At 57.6% G+C, this 13,629-nt stretch overlaps 1 long non-coding RNA gene across 2 annotated transcripts in view; it reads left to right on the top strand.

The window, feature by feature from the left end:
• LOC106722364 overlaps positions 1-13,629 on the top strand; it is a 42,301-nt gene continuing 28,672 nt past the window's right edge. For both annotated transcript variants that reach the window (XR_003094859.1, XR_001358285.2), the window contains exons 1-2: positions 1-133; positions 1,401-1,742. This is a non-coding gene — a long non-coding RNA (uncharacterized LOC106722364). The remainder of the gene's footprint in view (positions 134-1,400; positions 1,743-13,629) is intronic.

Below are 13,629 nucleotides of genomic sequence, written 5' to 3'. Positions count from 1 at the left end.
CCGCAGCCTCAAGGACCGGCTCGAGTTCGCCCCGCGCGCCGTGCTGGACCGCAACCGCCCGGGGGGCGCCTAGGGCCCGGCGTCGCCCCCGCCTGCGCCGCTGCCCGGAGGGGCCGAGCCGAATTGAACCCCCGTGAGAGCCTGGGGCGGCGGCTGTTCGGCCCCTTCCCCTTCCCACCCCTGCCCAGGCTGGGGAGGAGCGATGCTGGGCGGGCACCCGGCTCCTGCGGGAGGCGGAGGGATTTGGGCTTGTTTAATCTGAAGGAGAGATTTGGGGTGGGGGTGGGTGATAGCAGCGCTGCAGCGCCCTGCACGGCTTGAAAGAGTTGAGCACGGGGCTGTTCTCAGTGGTGGCAGGTGACAGGAAGAGCAATGGGCTCAAGCTGCAGCAAGGCAGGTTGAGGTTGGATATTAGGCAGAGTTTTCTCGGTGGGATCTCCCTCCCTGGAGGCTTTTAAGACCCACCTAAACAAAGCCCTTGGCTGGGATGATGTAGTTGGGGCTGGGCCTGCGTCGCACGGGGGTCCCGTCCCACCCGCGTTTTCTGTGTTGCACATGGGAGACACCACAGCGAGGGGGAGAAGGGGCCTGGTTGGTTTCTGTGTCTGCTGCATCCGGCCCTGGGTGCTGCACGGAGAGCCTGGCTGCAAGGGCCAGGCTTGAATTTGCCTTCCCGGTCAAGGGCGTAGTGGGTGGGGGTGGCCGGGAAGTGACGCTGCCCCCAGTGGATGTCCTTGGTGCAGGAACGCGACCCAGACGTCTCCCTCCTCTCGGGGTGTGTTGTCACCAGGCTCGCGGCCTTGGGGTGCCTTGTGGGGGGAGGACGGTTGCACGCAAGCCTGGCCTGGGGATTCGGGCTCATCTTGTGTCCTGCCCCAAACACCCTGAGCACGTCTGGGCCTTGCCGTTCGGGTGCTGTGAGGGGATGCCCTGAAGATTGTGGCCTGGTTGGGTATCCCAGGAGCTGTTTTTCCCACCCCCTCCCCACAACCAGCAGCTGCTTTGAACAGTGGGCAGCCTCAGCTCTTTCCCCATCCCTTTCCTATCTGGGAGGAGAACGTGGGAAGCTGTTTTGTATGATTGGGATGGGGGGGTGAGCTGAAGGGAGCTGGGTCTGGGGTCCTACCCTGCCAAGCTGATCCCCTGGGGTAACTTGGAGCAGTCGAACCCAAATCCAGGGAGTGCAAATGCTTGAAATCCAGGCACAACCCCTGGCCCTGCCAGGGTGCATATATGCTTATAGGGGATGGCGAGGCAGCGCTGCCATCAAGTGGCGGTGAGGGGCATCTGTTTCCGAAGGAGAGAGGTCAGTGGCCACAGTAAAGGGCTGGTTCAGGAAGAATACAGGGCGCCGCCTTTCTGCAGAACAGCTAGGAACTGCAACCTTCCCTTCTTTCCAGGTCCAGGATTGAGGCTCTGAGCCTTTTGCCTGTCATCCCCAGGCTCCCTGTATGCAGAAATGCAGCTGCGTCTGGAGAGGGAGGTCATTCCCTTCTGGTGTGCACACAATCTCTGCTCCACAGCTGGGACACGGGACGTTTTACTCCAAGGCCACTGGACCCCCATCGCCCTTGCAGAGGGCCTGTAATAGCCACACCGCATGGATCCAGCCTCACAACTCAAGGATCTCATTCCTTCAGCGGAAGAGACGCCGCTCAGTTTCTCTGCCTAGGAGGATCTGCCTTGACTGCTGGCCTAGTTGGCAAAGTGCTGAGGCCTGCATCTCCCACTCAAATTAAAGGGTATGCATGTGGAAAATGGGTCGGGGTGTGTGTGTTTGGATAGGCACAGGGCTGCACGTGTGGCTGGCTCTCCAGTAGATGTATGGCTGGGGAAGGCTGTTCCTTGGAGCCTGGTCCATTTGGAGGAGCAGTGAAGTGGCTGAGGCAGGACTGTTTCCCGGTGGACTGTGCTCGTGGGCTGGGGCACAGAGTCTGCTCGAAGCTCAACCTAGGAATGCAGCTGGCACTACAACCCTCTGGGGTTTGAAGCATGTGCTTGCTATGGTGTTTTGAAGGAACTCCCTGAAGCGCTTCCCGGAGGCTGGCTGTGAGCAGAAGCCTTGGCACCAGTCACTCCAAAGGGGAGAGCCTCGAGCTGTCCTGGGAGGCAGCTCTCAGTGTCAAGCAAGGGCTGCGATGATCCGGTCTGCCTGGGAGGAGGAGGAGGGGATCTGGCCCTCTGAGGACACTCCCAGCAAAGGATGTGGAATCTGGTGTGGCCTCCCTTGGGTGCTAGGGGCTGGCACCAGCTGTGGACTTGGCTTAAAACATCTGTGCGTGAGCCTGGCTGTTGTGGGCAGAGGGGAGGCTCCTCTGCTGCAGCCTTATCTTATCTCCGTCTCTCTGGACCTTGACTTCATCTCCAGCACGTGACTCTGGGCTGGGATTCAGATCTGGGTTCGCTTCCCCACTCCACCATCGACCTGCTGATTGACTTTAGCCACAGCATTTTGCCTCTCAGTGCCTCAGTTTCCCTCATCCGTGGGAAAGAGGGTGCATCACTGGCCTCTTGTCTTTATAAGAGGAAAAGTACCAGATGGGAGCTGGGGGTGAGGAGGAATGGGTCACGAGCTGCGAGAGAGGGAAGGGAATGGGCTGGGTTTGGGATGAGCTTCCTCTTGCTTGACCAGCTTGGGGTATAAGCTGTAGTAAGACATGACCCTGCTCTTGCTAAAGACTGCACATGGATCCAGACTGGCAGAACCATGGCTTCTGATAGCTGTTGAAACCAAGTCACCGAATGCCCCAGGGGCTGCGAGCTGGCCACGGTGCAGCTGCTAATGCTTCCTTGCTCCTGGAGCCTTCCCTTAATGCTGGCCTGGCCATCCTCCCGCCTGACTGGGGGCAGCCGTGCTGTCCTGCAGCACGTGAGGCCCCAGGGTCAGCAGCCAGTTCAGAGCTCTGCCTTGCGCCAGCCCCATTTCCTTGAGCGCTGTGGGGTGAGAGGTCACCCCGGTTCCCACAGATGTTTTGTGGTGATGGCTGAGGGAGCAGCCAGCTAGAGCATGGAGCCCGTGCTTGACAGCTTTATTAGCAGCCCTCGCCGGCTGTGTTTATCTGCTGCACTCGCTCACGCATTGCTCCCCTTGTGGGGCTGTAATAACAGCCCTTTGGCCTTCAGCACTCAAGTCTGGGTGCTTTATGAGCCCTCCCGTCCCCTGTCCCTCGCAGGTTTTAGTGGAGGAAGGGAAACTGAGGCACAGGAGTAACGTACCCATAGTTGTGCAGCAAGCCATTGACAACACAGAGCAGGGACTGCAAATCCTGCTCCTTTCTCTGCACCTGCAGCTTTTGTGGGTGCAAGGCTCAAGTCTCCTCATGCCCTGCTGTGCTGTCAGCACCTGTGTAAGCAGCTCAAGCCCTCATGATGGGGGTGCCTGCCATGGCAGAGCTGCGTGGCACCTTGCTGGGCCCTGCGTTTCCTTGGGCTTCTCTCTGCAGTTGCCTCGTGGCCCCTGCCATCCCCTGGTCTGTGGGGAAGCTAGCTCTCCAGGCTTGTCTTTAATGGGAGCATTTTGCCCTGGGCCCAGCCCAGCAAGGGGCCTGATCTCCAGCCTTTGGGTCTTCTCCTTGTGCTGAAATGGATGGCACGAGGCTAACTGGTGCCTGCTGAGGCTCAGGTCCTGTGTCCTAGTCTTTCTGGGGGACTCCCAACTTGGGGCTGGAGGCAGTCATGTCATCACTGGCTGCTCCTTCTCAGACCAGGGCTCCAGGATTGACATATGCCCTGGCCCTGTGGTCCTGCCCCCTGAAGAGATGAAGGGGATGGGGGTGCCCTTTCCTTGTCCCTGGCAATGACACCAAGTGACTAATTGCCTCCTTACAGTAGCAGTCATATTCATGACAACCAAAGCACTACAGAGAACCACCTGGCCTAAAACAGATTACGTGCCTGCTTAGCTCCTCAGGCATCTGACTGCCTTAAGCAGGGAGCTCGCAGTAGGTTAAACACTGCTGTAGACCCTCCGCCCTGAGATCTCTGCGGTCTGGCTAGCAGAGGTGGTTCCTGTAAGCCTCAGAGCATTTCTCCCCAAACCCTGAAGCAGGAAAAAATGTCTTTAGGCACCCCAGGCTCCTTTTGTTCGCTCTGTTTCCTGAAGACCGAGGGGCTCTCTAAACTGCTGAGAGCCTGTTGTTTCCCAGCATTGGCTACTCAGGCTTGCATTTTGTTGGAGACAGGATCCTCGCTATTGGCCTCTCCCCCATTGTCTTGCAGTCACCCCCTGAGTATTTGTGCAGAGGGGCCATTGTGTTGCTTCTCAGACTTTCTCTGAAGCTTCAACAGTAGATCAATACTGGGAAGTCTTATGGTCCCGTATCCAGACATTGAGCGTCTCTGATCGGATTGCATGTGTGGTTCAGGACCAAACAGCGTGGTGTTCTTGGAGCGCTGTGCAGCTATTCTGCCTCGGCCGTACCCCGCGTGCATTAATGCAGCGATCTGTTCAAGCGATTCTTGGGCCAGGCAGGTATCACCTGCATGTTACATGGGGAAACTGAGGCACAGAGCAGTGAAGTGACTTGGCCCCAGGATAGCTGTGACAGAGACGACTCTCCTGAGCCCCCCTTTCAAAAACACCCTTCCTCCTATTGAATCCCAACAATGCCCCAAACAATTGGGGATTGTCTGGGGAAGATTATTCAGCGAACCCACTCGGGGGAGGGGAAGTGAGTGCTGGGCAGTGACTCATGGGAAATGGGGGTCGAATGAGCTGGGTTTTTTTGCTCTACATTTGCTGGATCTTATCTTTCCACCCGCCTCCCTCCTCCACCCCGGGGCTGCTATGTGGGCAATCGGTTGTGCTGTCATCACGCTGCTCCATTAGGTCAGCTGGGCCAGGCTGCCAGGCCCTTTTGGAAGGGCATCAGAGGACGTTTCCAGCAGCAGAGGCCACGGCTGAGAAGCCTCAGATCCGCATGGCAGCCCTGAAGCAGCAGCCCGAAATACCAGAGGTGGAAGGGGGAGTGCGTGCTGCAGCCTGGTTCCCTTCCAGCTTCTGGTGGCAGGAGTTTCCCTGTCTCTTGGGAAAGTCCCTCACAGAAAGGGTCTCCTGTTGCTGTTGGGATCAAGTCCTGTTGCTGTTGAAGTGCAGCCACCTCTGGGCTGGTTGAAATGTTACTGCGCTGGCTAGCTTTGTCCCTTCACAAGCATCAGAGACACGGGCATAAGGAGGCAACGACTGTAAGGGGCTTTTTGCTCCTCTGCTGGCAGCTGCCTGCATTATTTATCACCCTGGCTGCTGTCCTGCACACGTTGCTGGGGCTGGGGCTGATAAGGCTCGAGAGGCCTCTTCTCTGTAACCCACAGCAAACCTTTTCAGCTTGCTTTGCAGAGCTGCAGCTGAGTTCTATGGCGAAGCCCAGTACCCACCTGCCCGAGAAACTGGCTCAAGTGGCACAGGTGGCCTGTGCTGGCTTGGTACCGACCCCTGCCATGTCCCAGGTCTCAGTGCACCTGAGAACAGGATCCTGAGACCTTGCCCTGGCAAGCTGAAGTGCCAGCAGCTGTGGGGTAAGCATCTGGGCTGGTTGCGAGGCCCGGGGCTGGGATGCCGCGTGTTCCCCACTGAGATGCATAAGTGGCTTCCTCTGACCACAGGTGCTGTAGGTCAGATGTAGCAGCAGGGGTCTGCTGGAGTCCCTGAGCTCAGCTCCCCTTTGCAGCGTGTCTTTCCAGGACTTCCACGAAGGTAGGGCAGGCTTGTTACACCGGCCTTACAGAGAGGAAAGCTGAAGGCTTTGTCGGATGTTACACTTTGCACATGTTAAGTGCACTTATAACACGAGTCTGTGTGTTCAAGCAGTAAAATGTACTAAGCATGCTCATATGGCAAAGTTAGGACGTTTTGCGGGAGGAGTGTCGCATTAACTAGCCCACGTTCTGCTATCATCTGACTGCTCTAAAGAGATAAAAGGAGCAATTTGTGATCCCAGGTCTGGGGCTGCTGATCGTTGGCCCAGTCTTAGGACTGCACCAGAGTCTCAAACTGGCTCTGATTGTAGGATCCAGCGCCTCTGTCAGGCTTGGCTCCTCGGGCCTCTCCATCCACCCTGGGTGGCAGAGTCCAGATTTAGCAGAGCTCCCTGTGAGGCTTGTGGGTTGGGAGATTTGTAGTAATAATTACTGAAAGACTGCACACAGCGGGTTCTGGCTTTTAATGTGGCACGGTAATGCTTACTACAGTTTCAGTAAGCCACCAAGACAAGGTCCTGAGGTGCAGCTGGGGGCAGTCCCTCACCCCACCTTGCTCCTCTTCGGTCAGTGGCATGGCCGAGAGCAGCAGGCGGTTAAGCTGGGGCTTGTGGCCCTGACGGTAGTAGCCTGTGGGGCTGTTTAGTGGGGCAGCTGGCAAAGCTGTTCCTGCCCCCATACCCAGTGCCCTTCACTCTGTATATGTGGCTTGTGCTTGGCCTTGAAACTGCCCCCTTGCTAAAGCACCTGCTTGGACTTCCATAGTTTCATAGCTGTTAGGGTCGGAAGGGACCTATTTGATCATCGAGTCCGACCCCCTGCCCTGGGCAGGAATGAGTGTTGGGGTCAGATGACCCCAGCCCGGTGTCTGTTCAACCTCCTTTTAAACACCTCCAAGGACGGGGACAGCACCACCTCCCTTGGGAGCGTATTCTGTATTTTTGCAACCCTCACTGTAAAGAGTTTTTTCCCTGATGTCCAGTCTGAATTTGCTCTCTTCCAGTTTGTGGCCATTATTTCTAGTTACCCTGGTGGGCGCTCCGGTAAACACTATCCCCTATTTCTTGCTGCCCCGCTCCGATGAGTTTGTAGGCATCCACAGGATCACCTCTCCACCTCCTTGTCAGCCTCCTCTTGTGGAGGTTGAAGAGGTTCAGGTCTCCCAGTCGGTCCACATAAGATTTTTTCTGTAGGCCTTTAACCAGATGAGTAACCTCCTCTGAACCCTCTCCAGGCCATCCACATCCCTCCTGAAGTGCGGTGCCCAGAACTGGACACAGTACTCCAGCTGCGGCCTCACCAACACCGCATAGAGGGGAAGTATCACCTCCCTGCACCTGTTCGTGATGCACCTACTTATGCAAGGAAGGGTGCGGGTAGCTTTACTTACTAGCTCATCACACCGGTGACTCATGTTCATTTTGGAGTCAACTACAATCCCAAGATCCCTGTCCGCAGTTGTGCTACTTAGAGCGGTGCCTCCCAGGCTGTAGGAGTGTTCATGATTCTTCCTCCCCAGGTGCAACACATGGCACGTATCCTTGTTAACCTGCATCCTGCTCTGTTCGGCCCATTTCCCCAGCCTCTCCAAATCAGCCTGGATCTGCTCCCTGCCGTCTAGTTTGTGAACCTCCCCATGTAGTTTGGTGTCATCAGAAAACGTGGACAGGGTGCTTTCTACTTTCTCGTCCAAGTCACTAATGAAGATATTGAATAGTACGGGTCCCAGGACAGGCCTTGCGGGACTCCGCTGCCCACATTTCTCCAGGTAGAAACCAACCCGTCCATCACCACTCTGGGTGCGTCCCATAACCTAATTTTCTACCCACCCAACTGTAATGATCTACATTGCAACTGTTTAGTTTATTTATAAGAATTGGGTGTGACGCTGTGTCAAAGGCCTTCTTAAAATCTAAGTAAATAACATCTACCTCTGTTCCTTCATCCAAGCGTTTTGTGACCTGGTCGTAAAATGCAACCAGGTTAGTTAGGCAGGATCTGCCTGCTATGAACCCATGCTGATTGCCCCTTAGCATCATTTTATCCGCTGGTCCCCCACAAGTGTGATCCTTAACAGTTTTCTCAAAGGTCTTGCCAAGGATAGAGGTGAGACTAACTGGCCTGTAGTTACCTGGTTCCTCCTTCCTCCTCTTCTTGAAAATAGGGACCACATTGGCCCTTTTCCAATCCTCCAGACCTGTCCTGAGCACCACGAGTGCTCAAACAGTTGTGCCAGTGGCTCCGCTACAACTCCAGCCAATTCCCTAAGGACCCTAGGACGAAGATCATCAGGACCTGTTGACTTAAATACATTCAACCCCTCCAGGTGCCCCTTTACTAGGTCAGCACGAACACTTGGTGGGTTGGTATCTATTCTGGGCTCACCTAAGGTCCCAATGGGATGCGTATTTGTATTCGTGTCCAGGAACACGGATGCAAAGAAATCATTTATTAGCTCTGCTTTGGCCATCTTATCGATTACCAGTTGCTCTAGTTCATCCTGAAGGGGCCCTAAGTTACCCTGCACCTTCGTTTTGCTTCCTATATACTTAAAGAATGACTTTTTGTTATCCTTAACTTTTGCTGCCAGCCTAAGCTCCATTTCCACATTGGCTTTCCTCACTGCTTCCCTGCAAGCTCGAGCCAAGCAGGTATACTCCTTCTTGGTGGCAGCCCCCTGCTTCCACACCCTGAAGGCATCTTTTTTTTGCCTCCAGGCTCTTGGATTTCCTTGCTCCACCAAGAGGGTTTCTTTGCTTTTTTGCCCCCTTTTATGTGTCCTGGGATGGTCCTTTTCTGTGCCTGCAGGATTAGTCACTTGAGAAATGCCCACCCTTCGTGGACTCCTGGACTTTGTTCATTGCCCCTAGTTTGCTATTTGTGCCGAGTGTTCAACCCACATGCCTCAGATGCAGGTGGCTGGAGGTGGGTGCGTGGATCAGGCAGCTGTTTTTGGAGGCAGGATGGAGGGGAGTGAATAGTGGAGCTGGTGCTGATAGTGCTGGGTGATGCAGCCTGGTCCCAGCAGGGCATATGAGGCCCCCTCTTCTGATGGAGTGGCCCTTGATCCCTCTGCAGAGACAGCCAGGGACATCAAACATCAGCCTCTGGGCTCCTTATTGCCTGACCATGTGCTCTTTGCTGCTAGGCTGGGCCCAGCCCCCTTCCTCCCTGACCGTCAGCAGCTGTTGCTCAGATGAGGGCATCAACTGGCCTGTGCACATCTGGCTCGGATGTTGCCTGCACCCCTGCCAGGCTGGGCTTTGGTCATAGCACATATATGGCGGGGGAAGTCCTGTGAGATCATAGCCAGGCCCCTGGCCAGCGACAGGACTGGAGATCTCTTCCCCACATGCAGGATGCAGCTGATGGCAAGGGGCCTGGCTCCAGTGTGGTGCTGAGCGGCCCGGGGCTCTGGGTAGATGCAGCCTTGATGTGAACAACATTTGCTCCTTTGCTTTGCACAGCAAAGGAGCTGCTAACAGGCAGAGGAGGCAGCACGTAGCCTTTCTTCCCAGCCAGGCCTGCAGTTGTCCCTGCCCCTGCACCCAGGGCTCTGGTCTCTCCGGCTGGGGCACTGCACAGCTGAGCAGGCCGTGGGTGCTTGGGAAGTAGCCCCCAGTGGGTCCGCCAGCACAGACAGCCTACCTGTTGGGGATGGAGCAGGCGCCAAGGCCTTGTCTCTACCCTGCCCCAGCCCATTGTGCAGGGGAAGAACAAGATTCACCAGAGGGGCTGTTCCAGGGACCTGCACTAGATCAGCCCTGCTGCTGCTCTGCGGTAGGCAGGGAGTTGGGCCAGGGCCCCAATACCCCGCTCCATCCACACCCCTACAGACCCCAAGGCATGGCCGAGGTGCAGCCTCTTTCCTGGGCACTAAACCCACTCATGCCCCCAAGGCTGCTGCTGGCTTGGCGGGCTTCTCTGCTGAGCTGCAGGCCCCGTGCAAGGGACCCCCAGTGCCCACGGCCTGGGCAGCACCTAAGCCAAAGGAGCTGCAGCAAAGCAGCATGTCCCACACGTCCCCAGGGGAACTGCTTGCTCCTCGGCCTCTCTTCCCTTTGAGCTGCAGGGAGGCGCATCTGGTTCCCAGGCTCCGGTCTGCCCTTTGCCACGAGCTTGTGGGAATCTTTTCCCAGCCTCCTCCTGCCCTTTCTCTGCAATACCCTTTTTCCTGCTACATGTCTCCATGGCCCAGGCATGCCTGTGTCTTGCTGCCCCTCTGTCCCAGCCATCGAGAGGAGCGATGCTGTATTTAAGATGTGTGGCACTCTGTGGGGTGGGGTCTGGCATGGATAGGGCCCTCCTACACCCCTGGAGCCCAGCCCTCTGCTAGCTGATAGATAGAGCAAGGCTGGGCCAAGGCGTAGGTGATGCTGGAGGTCCAGCTGAGGGCTGGAGCTAGACCTTGGGGCTTTTATTCAGGGAGAGTTTTAAGATGCACCTTAAACACTTTGTGGCAGGCATCTCTGACAGGTGCCCGTGGCTTTCGCTTGCGCTCTCCCACTGTTTCCTCCGTATCATTCCAGCGTGGATCCGTTTCAACCCTGGGGATCGTTCTCTAAATCTTGGGGTTGGGGAGGAGCCTGCTGCCACCCCAGCTGGGATCGCTCATGGATGCCATGTGGCATCCATGAGGCAGGTAGCTCTCTCGCTCACAGAGAGCTGCACCTGGAGACAGGTGCCTTGCCTGGGATGAGTTACTTGTTTGGGATTCAGGAGTCCTGCGTCCCGGCCCCTGGCTCTATTCACATGCTCCTTTCTGGAGCTGGGGACCAACCCCAGCAGAACTGGGTTCCTTCCTTCTGATCTAATTTTGGGCATCGCTTCTCTCTGAGCTCCCACGAGCCCTAATGCCCACCCCCCTGCTCTCGCTGACCCACTCCTACTCCCTCCTACCACCTCTTCCAAACCAGCCCCGCTTTCCTCCCAAGGTCAGCAGTCCTGACACCCCTGTCTGAGCCCTACACAGCAATGCCTTGTGCTACCTTCCTGCTATCTGCAGCCCTCAGTATGATGGATCTGTGGGTGCCGTGGGGGGTAGGGGGTGATTTTGGGGGCAGACGTGATACCTTGGGGGTGCTGTGAGCCTCTATCCCCTGCCCCCCCAAGCATTCCTCGCTCTGAGGAAGTGTCTGGAGGTGACTGACAATATCAGGATGCGGGAAGTTGCAGAGGCTATTGAGCCACTTCTTCCGGCTTCGGCGTTCTCACACATTTGTCAGGAGGGCCGGGCCAGCCCAATGGGCCAAGAAGGGCCCTGGCATTGTCTGGGCTAGCGCGGAGCGCTATATATAACGCCCCCGCCGGTGGGGAGCGGGCCGGGGGGGAGGGATTGTTTGGGGCTTGCTTTCCTCTCTTGTGAATTGTTGGCAGGGGAGCCGATCATGCCTGGGATCCCGCTCCGGTGACGCGGGCTTGTTATTGCTCCAAGCACAATAGGAGGCCTGTGGGGTGGGCACGGCTTGCCCAGGTCCCGTCTCCACATGGGCAGGTGCTGGCGTCTTGGAGGGGCCACTGGGACCTGGGGAGGGGGAGCAAGAGAGACAGGGCAAGCCGAGGCCCCCAAGGACCTGTGGGTGCGGACGAGGCAGGGACTCGGAATGGCGTTAATGGTGCTTGACTCGTCGTGGTGAGATGCGGAGGGATGGGGCTGGGTAGGTGGGGGTGCTGAGGGACTGGGTTGGTGGGTGGGATCAGGGGCCTGGGTGCTCAGGGCTGGAGGGAGGAGGGGAGGGATCAGGGTCCTGGGGCCCTGGACTCACAGTCCTGGTTTTCAGTCCTGGCTCAGAGAGCAGAATGGGGTCCAAGCAGGGAGTGGGTCCTGGCCTCCTGTGCCTCAGTTTACCACCCGGTTGGAATAGGGTGTAAAAACCTCCCCTCTCCACCAGCTTGTGGGAGGTGGGCAAGGCTGGGATTTCTAGGGAAGGGCTGGTCTGGGCTCCAGCATGAAGGCTGAGGGCCTTGTGGTACTGCACGGGCCATAGTGAGTGATGGGGCTGGCCTACACCCTCCCTGCTACCTGCCCCTGCTGGGTCATGCCACCTGCCTTGGGGTGGCGAGCCCGGCAGGGGTCACAGCAATAGAGGAAAAGGAAACAAGCCACTCGCTGACGGCATAGCCCTGGGGAGCCCGCCAGACAGGAAGACTTGGCCGACTGGCACCTCCTTCGGGGCAGGGCAGCTGGCCTATGCAGGGCACTGTTTGCAAGCGTTTGCAGCCCATGCTGATGGAGCACCCTGTGGCTGTCTGCCATCCTTTCTGGCCAACTTCCAGGCTGTGTCCCCAACCCACATCCCCTCCTACACAAGGGTGGCAGCTTGGTACATCTGGCCCAGCCCCGAGCTGGTACAGAGGGTCCGGTAGCTCTGGGGGGCCGTGTTCTGCTCCAACCCAGGGCAATTGTTCCTGAAGAAAGCCGAGCATGGCAGGGGCAGGCCAGGCCTCCGGCTCCCCCCACCTTCCCCTCCTCCTTTGGCTGCTCCTTGTAGATTCCAGCCGGGTTTTTCCTGCGAGTAACCTGATTTGGAAGCTCCTTATAACGGGAATGATTAAAAATAGCCATGCTGGAGTCCGGCCAGCCACAGGGCCCTGCCTGTTGGAGGGGCTGGGGATGCCGCTTACCTGCCGGCCTCCCTCCCCTCCCCTCCCTGACTCTTCTCTTCCTCCCCGTGGCCCAGCAACTGGGCAAAGCTCTGCCGGGCTCCTACCTTGGCTCCATGTGCCTTCAGGTCTCACCTGCCTTTGGGCTCAGTGTGGAGAACAGCTGAATCCACGGGGACAGATGCTGCTCTGGCACCAGTGGTGTATATAGCAGGGTCACAGGGTTGTGGGCCTGATGCCCAGAGGAGCTTCTCTCCCCACTTCCCCCCATGACTGCAGTTTGGGAGTGCCCCGGGTCCCAATAAAACAAGCTCCAGGGGACGGGAAAGGGGAGGGTGGTAGGGCACTTTCTGAGCAGTCAATGGCTGTAGAGGAGAAGGCTCTCACACCCACAGCCTGTGGGCTGCAGTGGGACAAGCAGGTTGATGGCGTGGGAGCAGCAAGGTTGGGGACAACAAGGGGTCTTGCACTCCTATCATTGGCATCTGTGAGCCTGAGCAGTACCTACGTGGGCAGGATTGGGCCCTGAGAGGTCCGAGGGGTTCCCACTGGCAGATGCACAACTCACTTATGTGCCAGCCAGGCCTGGGCTCTAGGTGTATCTAAAGCCCCTGGCTCCCCAGCACAGCCCCCCACCTCCCAAGGTTTAGGGGCAGGACAGGGAGCAAACCCAGACCTCCCCTTGGCCCATCCTGTTAGGACCAGAGCTGCTGCTGAGGTCCGGCTGGGGACAGCGATGGAGCCCCAGGTCCTACAGGCTGGACAGAGCCAGCCATGCCAGGGACCCACCTTAGGTTGGGGATTCACTGGAGGGCACTTGGGCTGGCACCCAGCAGCCACATGCTGAGCCATGAGGCTCTTATGTCCCAGAGCATGGGCACTGCCTAGGCAGGAGCTCACTGAGCCAGGCCTTTGGAGCATCCCTCAGGGAATCCCACCCCGATCCCCCACCCTTGTGCTTGAGGCCCGGTGTGCAGCAAAGCCCAGCCAGGCCAAGGCACAAGGGCTCTTCCTCTGAGAAAGGGCAGGCCAGAGCATCCCCAGAGCCGCAGAGGAAGTGCTGCCGTCAGCCCGTGGCTCCAGCTCGCCAGGCCTGGGGAAGGGAGGGGCGGGGAGGTGTGCAGCGGAGCCAGCCCTGAACTTGACAGCTCCGACTCCTGCCTGCTTCTGCAAAGGCACTTTGATCATGCTGTGGCCCCAATCCTGCTGCAGCGGGACTGGGCTCCCAAGAGAGGTGGTGCTCTCCCCTACCCTGGGGGTCTTCAAGAGGAGGTTAGATAGACATCTAGCTGGGGTCATCTAAACCCAGCACTCTTTCCTGCCTATGCAGGG

The sequence above is a fragment of the Alligator sinensis genome, unplaced genomic scaffold (genome assembly GCF_000455745.1).
Source record: "Alligator sinensis unplaced genomic scaffold, ASM45574v1 scaffold547_1, whole genome shotgun sequence".
Lineage (NCBI taxonomy): Eukaryota > Metazoa > Chordata > Crocodylia > Alligatoridae > Alligator > Alligator sinensis.
This window is presented reverse-complemented; position numbering and strand designations above follow the sequence as displayed.